The 9607-nt window shown below is 26.5% G+C and overlaps 2 non-coding genes across 2 annotated transcripts; one reads left to right on the top strand and one right to left on the bottom strand.

Annotated features, from left to right (window-relative positions):
- The first annotated feature begins 3503 nt into the window (after nt 1-3503).
- On the top strand, nt 3504-3576 carry Trnat-ugu. The gene has a single exon. It is a non-coding gene; the product is annotated as a tRNA-Thr (tRNA).
- A 5202-nt stretch (nt 3577-8778) lies between these two features.
- Trnat-ugu lies at nt 8779-8851 on the bottom strand. Its single transcript has one exon. It is a non-coding gene; the product is annotated as a tRNA-Thr (tRNA).
- Between the last annotated feature and the right edge of the window lie 756 nt (nt 8852-9607).

Genomic DNA, 9607 nt, shown 5'->3' with positions numbered 1-9607 from the left:
AAATAATTGTAAATTATAAAAATTAAAAAATTTGAAAAACGTTGAACAATCTTATAGATATGGAAAATTTAATATTATACTTATATAAGTACATATGTAGGTACCGTGTAATTCGTGTAATGATAGAAAATACAAAAAATTCATATATACCTATCAGTCCAGTGGCGTAGCTTAGATTTTTTAATGGGGTAGGGTTTAGGGTTTAGATTTATACAATATGTTCACATAATCATATTTATATTTTTTTTATACTTTATTTAAAACTTTTAAAATTCAAAAAATATTTTCCTACTAAACTAAATTATTTTACATATCATATTAGCCATAGTTTTCATGTTTTGGTTGTTAATTTATTTTATATCATCAGGATGTAACATATCACATTGTATTCATCAAGGGCGTACTCAAGGGCGAGTTGGGTTCGGACCCACCCATTGAAATTTCTACATACTCAATGGTTTAATAGGAAATAGTATAATAACAGTATAGGGTATTTAGTGTATTTTAATTTCCCATTATCTTCAATATACAAAGCTTATAAATTATAAAATATATCTATAATGTATAAATTATACTATAGTACCAATATTAACAGTAATTTGTTGGTATTGAGTTAAACTATAATTATAATTAGAAAACAGATAAAATAAAAATGTTGGACCCCCCATAAAAAATTCCTGAATACGCTCCTGGTGTTTATCATTACCAAACTATTCAACTTACACGTGGTGCTTTACTAATATGCTTTTAATTTTTTTAATATTGAAAAATATTGTTCACAGTTAGCAGTTATAAACTGGAAGAAGAAATTTATCAAAAATGGGAATAAATGTATGTAGGTATTTTAAAACTGCCTCGTGTCGATAAATTTACTTATTCAAATACAGATTCGTCGTGAGAAATTGTTTTCTTTCCTTTTTCTTATAGTATTTATTATACAATCTTCCACTTACCTTAGTAGATGTCATGGGATGGCGTTAACGGCGTCATGGTTATAGCACTGTCTATTAATAATTATTATTTATTATTCTTATTAACATAAAATTTGATTTTTAGAATTAAATTCTTATATTTAATATCTGTTCATATTATCAGCGGCATATTTAAGAATTGTTATAGGAAGGGGATGAGTCATTGAATGTCACACATAAAAGTGTGATTAGGTACTTAGATTAAATAAAAATATAAAATTAAAATTAAAATAAACATTAAGTTTTTATATTACCTTTGCTTCATTAAAAATTACTTTAAATTCTTTTTCAGAAGCTTTTCGCATATCTATTAATACGCTAATAACATTTTCAATTAAATCTATTGTTTTTTTTAAATCAATTTTTTCTTTCTACAACTGTTTACAAACTGGCAAGCCATATGAAAATAGTACCTAAGATAAAACAACTACTATTAAATGTGTTCAAATGAATACATTTATATATCTACATAACTATGTATTTAATATTTTATTTTATTTTTATTTTACCTTGGTAACATATAGTGAAACCATAAACTCAGAGTCTTGAATACTCTTCAGAAACATACTAGCATCAGTAGCAGATATATCTTTTCATTCTGAAGTGATATAACTTAAGGATTTGACAACATAAGGATAAAGTTCACAGAAATCATTCAATGCATCGTACCTTTGCACCCAGCGAGTGGCACAAAGTCTTTTAAATGTAGTAATATTGGGTAAATGGTTAGCTTTCTCAAATTCATTTTGCAGTACATTGTTTCTTTTAGGTGTATTAAAAGAGACAAGTAGTTTTTCAACCCTTCCAAGACAATTTCTTATCGGTCTAATGTTGCTTAACGAGGACACAGCTAAATTTAGGGAGTGTGCAGAACAATGGACATATAATGCCTTTGGAAATTTATCATTAATTATTTTCTGTACACCTCTTAATTCACCAGCCATATTGCTTGCCCCGTCATATCCTTGACCGTACATATATACACACAATTTATTCCACAGTCACTTAAACCTTAAACAAAAATGGTTAAATTAAAACTAAAATTGAATAATTTATTTTAAATTATAAAATATTTTGCCTCTTAATAAATAAGTTGCTAAGTCTTTTCCTGTTGAACTATGTATAGAGAAAAACTGGAGAAAAGACAATTAGTATACATTTAGTATATTTTTATTATTGACATACCTCACACATATAGATAACTGCTCAGTTGTCGAAATGTCAGTTGTTTCATCTGCCATTACAAAAAAACATACAGACATATTTATTTTGTCAACAATTTTTTTTAAAATGATTTTGTTGCAAGCTACAATGATTTGATTTTGTATTCCTGGACTAATGTATTTATTCCGTTTACCTGGTCTTTCTAGTACTGTTTTTAGATAATTATCCCCTTTAAATCTATATTTTAAAATAACCCTAAAGTTTCCTTTGTTACACTTATCATCTAAATCAGTGTTTCCCAACTTCTTTTACCCGCGGAACCTTAGCAGGAGATTGAACGTTTTGTGGAACCCCAATATTTTTTCTATAATATTAATACAGACATATGTTTTGTATACTTAAATGAGTGGGTTACCGGACACTTCCGGCACAAGAGTGTCATTAATATAAAAACAAGATGGCTTTAACATTTTATTTTGTTTATTACTATTACAATGTTATAAATGTATCGTACATATCAAAGCTTAAAATTTAATATTTATCTCTCATTACCTCTAAGATAAATTCAATGAGAAGATTGGAATCTTTTCATAAGTGTTTTTAAATTTGGAGTTATTCCTGAAAGTTGGATTCGTAAGTCCGAAGCCGCGTTCAGTTGATTTTGAAACTTATTCTTAGTCTTTGTATACGCCGAAAAGCTACAAACTACGCATCACACATCGGGAAATGTGTCAATTCCAGTTCTATATTGAGTTCTATGTTCAAATCAAAATATTGCTAATTAATTTATATTTTCCCAAATTTCTCACGGAACCCTTCGCTCAAGCTCACGGAACCTTTAGGTTCCGCGGAACACCAGTTGGGAAACACTGATCTAAATGATTAAAATTGATTTTTTTTTTACTGTTTTAAATTAATATACAAAATAGATGTATACAATTACCCACTGATATCAATTTGGCCATGATCATGGTGATAAAACATGAAATTTGTTAATTAAAAATATCCTTTATTTGAATTGTAAAAACAATACATAATAAATATACATAAATAAAATCAGAAATATTTGATAAAATAAAAATTTCCGAAATATGTTATGCCTTAGGCGTGTGTCTAGGTTGCCATGCATGGATCTATATCTATCTATGTTTATCCTCAGTATCAAAACATTAAAAAATAATGCATTTTGTTTGCATTAAAATTGTTCTTTGATCCATAGTTTATTTTGTAATATACAAAAGAGGTGTTTATTAATGACAAATTAATGAAAAAAATGTTGATTAAATAATGAGTTAATAGAATTATATAATTTTATTTCTAAGGTTTCTATTTTATTTAAAAATATATATTTATATTATATCTTTCTGAGCCTCCATAGCTCAGTGGTTAGAGCACTGGTCTTGTAAACCAGGGGTCGAGAGTTCAATTCTCTCTGGAGGCATGCATTTTTGTCAAATTTTTAATTGTTTTTTCATTCATATAGAATATTAAAATAATATTATATTTTAAACCAATTGTAATTGTACAAACAAGATAATATATTTAAAATAGAATCTGTTTTTTATACAGTTGTATAATTCAGCCAAATATATTTATTAAAAACTGGATAAACAATGTTGTAATAAGTTACATAGGTAAATGGTAAACATGTGCAAAATAAGTAAAATTGTGATAATAATGTGAAAAAATACTTATTAAAAATAATTTATAATATTATTACTGTTAAATTCGACAAATACGTTTTAGAATCACATGTTTAAATAATCATAAAGTCCGAATATTAATATCAAAATATATTAAAAGAAAACAATTACAATTTTCAGTACATATAATATTGTTTTGTGATGATTTATAAAAATATTACTGATTGATGGGAAAATCGAGAAAAAACCAATTTCTTTAAACCACACTTATTTTTCATATTGGTCTCTGGACGCATGTGAAAATTTACAGTTTTAGTTTTCCATTAATTGTTAGTCAGACTTGGGTAAAATACTTTTTAAAAGTATTTAGAATGAATATTCGAATATTTACAAATAAAAGTATTCCGAATACATTTAAAATACTTCTAGTTTTCATGCTATAAAAATAATAGATGTCCACTAAACATAAATATTTGCAATTGTAGACTAAATATATGTTATTGTATTTTTATATTACATAACTGTTATAGTTTATGGTTTACAACAATAATAAATACCTGATATTAGCTTATACAAGATACGACGGAGGAGTAATAAAATCATTTAAAAAAGAGATGATTTAACGGTATTCGAAATACAGTACTCAGAATACTCGTTATAAGTATTCAAAATACTTTATTGAATACTTTCAAAAAAAGCATTTAAAAAGTATTCTGAATACAGTATTCCGAATATTATTTAAGTATGTTGTTCGTATTATAAATGTCTTAAAATATTAGAAAATAATAAATAGAAAAAACATAGTTGTTTGAATAACAACTTAGTGAATTATACTCAAACTTTATACTTCAAAAATTGTGTTGGTTAAAAATTATTAATGTTATTTATACGAAATAATAAATAACACTTAATTAAAATGCTTCCAGACATTTTGTACAAATTAGGTCAAAACTAACGTTAAAAAACTCTTTTTTCTTTTTCATATAATTTATTAACAAAGCTGGTATTACCATCATCCAGATGACTTTCGCTATAATTAAATATTATTAAATGTTTTTAAAACATTAAATCCATTGATTGAGTGGTTTATGAGTGTATGTATTGTTGATTGCTGGTAAAAATAATTGCATTATGCAAGAGAGAACATGTACTGTTCATGAATAAGTCCTTTAAATGTTCTATTGTCAAAATTCGTATATGTATTATACCGTGAAAAATATATTGTTTGATGTTCATCATAAAATTCAAACTATTATAGAGTATCATTTTCTTTGCAGTTTCATTACAAATTTACAAAATTGATGAAATATTATTATTATGTAACTTTATGGGACAGTGTTACATATAACCTTGAGTTTCTTGAGTTACCTTCTTTAATTTTATATTGTAACATTCGGAAGTAACGTTGTATTAAGTCAAATGTCATTTAAAAAGTATCAAATTTTTAAATGTAAATATCCCGAAGAATTAACTAACTATAAATTCCGAATGAATGCGGACATGTGTGTGTGTGTGCGTGTGTAATATTTAATTAACTTTACAAAAATAATATGATTTTAGAGTTACATAAGAGTGAAAACACGTGTATAATTTGTACTATTATTATAGGTCCATTTTCCCACCATCCCTACTTTCGAATTTTGGGTTCAATCCGGTCACAATCGTTTGTACCTCATTTGTGCCTGATTGTTCCACTAGTCCCTTCATTTGTACCTCAACAGTTTTTAAATCATCCCTGTTTTAGTTTTGAGGGTGCTAGAGAAATACTTGAACCCAGTTCCACCTCCAAATTTCGGGTCGAAACCGTTGTCCATCGATTGTACCTCGTTCTTACCTGGTTGTTCCTTTAGTCCCTTCGATTATACCTCAATGGGCTTAATTTATCCCAGTTTTATTTACAGGAGTAACGGGGAAATCACCCTTTTACCTTAGGAAATAAAAAACAGTGTATTGAAAGATAAATGTTTTCTATGATACGTATATCAACGGATATCAAGTACCTAATACCATTCTTTTTATCAAGTACATTTTCAACAACTTTAAATTCCATTTGTTTGAAAATATTTGGAATTTTACAGAATTTTGCATTTTCTGCATCAGATGTATTTCCATGACTAGTGTTAGTGTAAGCGTAATCTTAACATCATATTCAAATTTGCAATGCGTTTTTAATAAAAAATGAATTAAAATACATATGGTTGAATATAAATATATGTGTTTGTAAATTTTTACGAAAGTTATACTAATTAACTTTACTTTAATTTTGTTTTAATAAATTATACACGTCATTTTTTTGAATTCACTATTTAAAATATATATTTTTTTTATTTCTTAATAAAAAGTTATAAGTGTCTTATTCAAATTTATCTAATAGTATTTATTTTGTTATTAGAACTATTATTACTATTATTACTATTAGAATAATTAAATGTGCCTATTTATTATGATTATTTAATTATTAATTATTAATTAAATTATTTATTAATTATTTAGGTACACGTAATTTTTCGTTCAGATTATGACTTTGATCTGCAGTATCTTTTTGTAACAGTTTAAAATGAACACATTAACTATATTTAAGTCAAATTTCGTGTTGAATCTTTTTTATTATTTATATATTGTTTTTAATTTTATTATTATTTTATTTTAGGTTGGTTTATACTTAAAATTTAATAAGAACATCCAAAGAAAATTGTTGTATGAAATCAACTGCTTGATATTATTGAATTGACACAAACATCTTATTCTTCAACGATAATAGTAAGACTAAAAGTCGAACTATTGGAATCTTAAAAAATGGCATCAATGAAAACTTGAAGCCAATACACATCAACGGATTCAACTACGTGCTTACTAATATTTGCACTTTCAATAGCATTGTACATATAATATGCACTTCCTCTTATACTAAATGTATAGTGAGCGAGAAAAAAAAATTACCTTTATGAATTAATTTCTTGTGCCATACGAGATGACATTAACGCCCAAACTTATAAAAAAAGAGCTATTTTACTGAAAAAATAATAAATGAATTGCAACCATGGACTGAACTTGCTAATGGATTTAGAAATATAAGCTGTTCGATCACAGTTGAATATATAATAGGTAAAATATTTACAAACAATCTAAGTCTGGTAATAAAAGAAACATGTAACCATTGTGCATATGAGAGGAAGAGAAACAATATTACAATTTCTGTTAACTTACTGATTGAAGGTTTAGATTTTTTAAACGGTGCTCTATCTTCAATTTTACAAAAACAATTAAAGACATGTGATATTTGTAAAATATATAATATTGAATATATTTAATTTTAATTTATTTTTGCTCCTTTTCACAAGTAAACGACATGTACACTAACAACTGCTTCTATACATAGTGAAAGAATACTTAATTACGCCTATATGACTACGAGTTGAACATTTGAAAATATATTATTTCAGTGTACAATATTTATTCAGCAAGTAACCTCCTTTTTTCGGTTTCGCTCTACTGGAATCGATAATTCGTTATCTTCTCCGTCCGTGACAAGCTACCCGAATCCTTTGCAGTGGTCAGAAACCTCCCCTTTGCCGATCTGTTAAGAGATGGCACTTATCTATGTACGGCGGGACAGCTGGGCGTGTTCAGAAGGTTACATTTAAAGAATGATCCATCGAACGGATTATTTTGTTCTTTGATCGCTTAAGAAGTCACCGACGAGTTATTTATTGGTATGGTGGTTCGTTAACGAGTGCGGTCTTTTCGGTCGCTTACAACTCCACCATGTACACATATAACATAACAGACATGATCAGCTTTGCGCTGTGTTAATGGAAATGTAATAATAAAAAGGTCACAAACGCTATAATGTATCATGGAGCAAAAAATTAAGTAATTAAGTTAAGAAGTGAAAACCAACTATAATATATTTCACTTATCATTTGTTTTAACCATAGTTCATAAATCATATGGATAATAATTTTTTAAATTAAAAAGGAAATATTTTAAAGTGCTCATTCAAATTGATTATCTAAGTTTATATGATATAAAACAAAAATAATAATATCAATATTTTAAAAATTATTTTAAGTAGTACGATATCGCAGAAGTCCGTAACTTCGTACAAATTTAGAAACTAGACGTTGACACAAAATATATTTATAAATTATGAAAGTTATTAAAATTATCTTTGAGTATTAGATGGTGTTAATTAAATATATTAAAGTTCCTCAAAATCCGACGTAACTGAATACGTTTCGGCTTCAACATATTTTATTATTATAATATAATATATTATACATATTTATACAAATAATTTGTGTGATTATTTAGATTTTAATTTCATTGATTGTTTAAATGAGGTGATTAGAATTCATAAATTATATTTTACCTTTCCATTATGTAAATATTTAGATTTATGTAAGGTATGATATTGTCGTATACGCCGGATTGAATCGTATGTATAGACACAAACACACAAATAAAAACAAGGTAACACTTAAGAAAATTGTAAGTCTCCTATCGTGGTCGAGTCACACGACCACCACAGAAGACTCCTTTGTTGGATTTTGTCTTCTCTCTTATATACATCTAGCTTAACCTAATTACACATATTGCTTACACGCTAAAATTAGTGTTTTTTAAATGAACATAGTATAAAAAATGTTGTTTTACATTTATCTTTTTATACATTAAAATGTTATGATAATCTATTTTCTATTACGACATGAATGTACGTTTATTTTAGTTTGTTTAATATTTCATTTGACATGAATCTTAATTGTCCAATATTACAATATACACATAATATAAACATTTAAATATAAAATTATATATATTATATTGTATATTAATTACACATTGTAATTTCTAAAAAACGGTGTTTATCTTATAGTTTACAATTTTAACTTTTACGAATTAGTATGAAATAATTAGTTATATAAAAATAATATTTTTAATGTTTTTTTTTTTAAATTTTTTAACAATAAATGAATGAAAAAAAATTGAAAAAATTTATATGCCTCCAGAGAGAATTGAACTCTCGACCCCTGGTTTACAAGACCAGTGCTCTAACCACTGAGCTATGGAGGCCATGTTGTTGCGAACATTATGTGTTATGCATTTGCATTATGTGTACATTTTTGAAAAATGGTGGTGTATTTTTTTTTTATGTCTAGTCGAGTTGAGTCGAGTCTAGTCGAGCCGAGTTTAAAATTTTGAGCGCTAAATAAATGCCGAGTACTTGAGAAAAAAGTTGAGTAATTTGACAATTTGAATTGTCGAGTATTCGAAAAAGATCGAATTCTCAAGGAAAACGTCTTGGTTACCAAACTCGTAAATAAAACGTCGTTACCTATGATCTTAATAATCTATTGTTATTAATTCAAATCATCAATCATTCTGGTATATTTTTTTGCATTTTTTTTTTATTTTATGGGATATATTCTAATAAAATAAGAGCATAAAAGCCCAGCTCGAAGAAATCCGGACTGCTTTTCTGGATAAACGAAAAATTCAATCTCATTTTTTTTCTTGTAGGTATTAGTTTTCAGAAAAAATTGCCTTATAGGTATTATAGTATTATTTATTTTTCCGATTAAAGTATTAAACTGATATGAAAATTATAAATGTTGTTCATATGTATACATATATGATATGTAAAATAATAATAAATATAGTTATTAATTTTTCCGAGTTATTTTTGATAACTCTCCCCTTCTGAAAAGCGGATATCTCTTAATAACGGATACAATTACGGCGATCAAGAGCGTCCGGTATTTAGAGGTTTCACTGCATATGTAATTTATATTACTATATATTATTACTGTAAGATTTCACATATATTAC

This window comes from Sipha flava, unplaced genomic scaffold (genome assembly GCF_003268045.1).
Source record: "Sipha flava isolate LNK unplaced genomic scaffold, YSA_version1 521_pilon_pilon, whole genome shotgun sequence".
NCBI classification, from domain to species: domain Eukaryota; kingdom Metazoa; phylum Arthropoda; class Insecta; order Hemiptera; family Aphididae; genus Sipha; species Sipha flava.
This window is presented reverse-complemented; position numbering and strand designations above follow the sequence as displayed.